Consider the following 594-nt stretch of genomic DNA (forward strand, 5'->3'; position numbering starts at 1 on the left):
TAAAAACATTTTATTTGTCCCTGAGAAGGTTTCCTTGGAAGCATCTCAACATGCCCCATATACTATTTTTACTCTGAATGTTTCCACGGCCCAGAATCATTTTTGGCACAGCTGTTGGACAAAAGCGTGACTCTGGGCTGAGATGTCTGCCTCCAACTTGGCAAGGGATTTTCCAGTGGCTGGGCTACGTGTGCCACCTCTGTTCATTAAAGATACTGATGACGTGCTCGCTTCGGCAGCACATATACTAAAATTGGAACGATACAGAGAAGATTAGCATGGCCCCTGCACAAGGATGACATGCAAATTCTTATATATATGTAAAAAAAAAGATACTGATGAGGCTTGCCCTGAAGCTTATACCATACTTCAACCCTCTAGAGAGTATCCTCTACTCACTAAAAGCAGGAAACTGCAACGCTGCAGGAGAAAGGCAAGTGGGAATGAGGCATTTTCCCCCTAGTCTTGAACCCCCAAAGGAAGAACAGAACTCACTGATGATGCACCATCAATTTCCAATTTCCTGTAAGAGAATGTTCTGCCCTGGGCTTCTCTTGGCTAATGTTATGCCCCACTTGTTGACATCATGACTTT

The 594-nt window shown here is 43.9% G+C and overlaps 1 non-coding gene across 1 annotated transcript; it reads left to right on the plus strand.

Annotated features, from left to right (window-relative positions):
* The first annotated feature begins 223 nt into the window (after positions 1-223).
* Positions 224-331, plus strand: LOC138392696 (U6 spliceosomal RNA). The gene has a single exon (XR_011234982.1). It is a non-coding gene; the product is annotated as a U6 spliceosomal RNA (small nuclear RNA).
* The last annotated feature ends 263 nt before the right edge of the window (positions 332-594 follow it).

The sequence above is a fragment of the Eulemur rufifrons genome, chromosome 9, assembly GCF_041146395.1.
Source record: "Eulemur rufifrons isolate Redbay chromosome 9, OSU_ERuf_1, whole genome shotgun sequence".
NCBI lineage: Eukaryota > Metazoa > Chordata > Mammalia > Primates > Lemuridae > Eulemur > Eulemur rufifrons.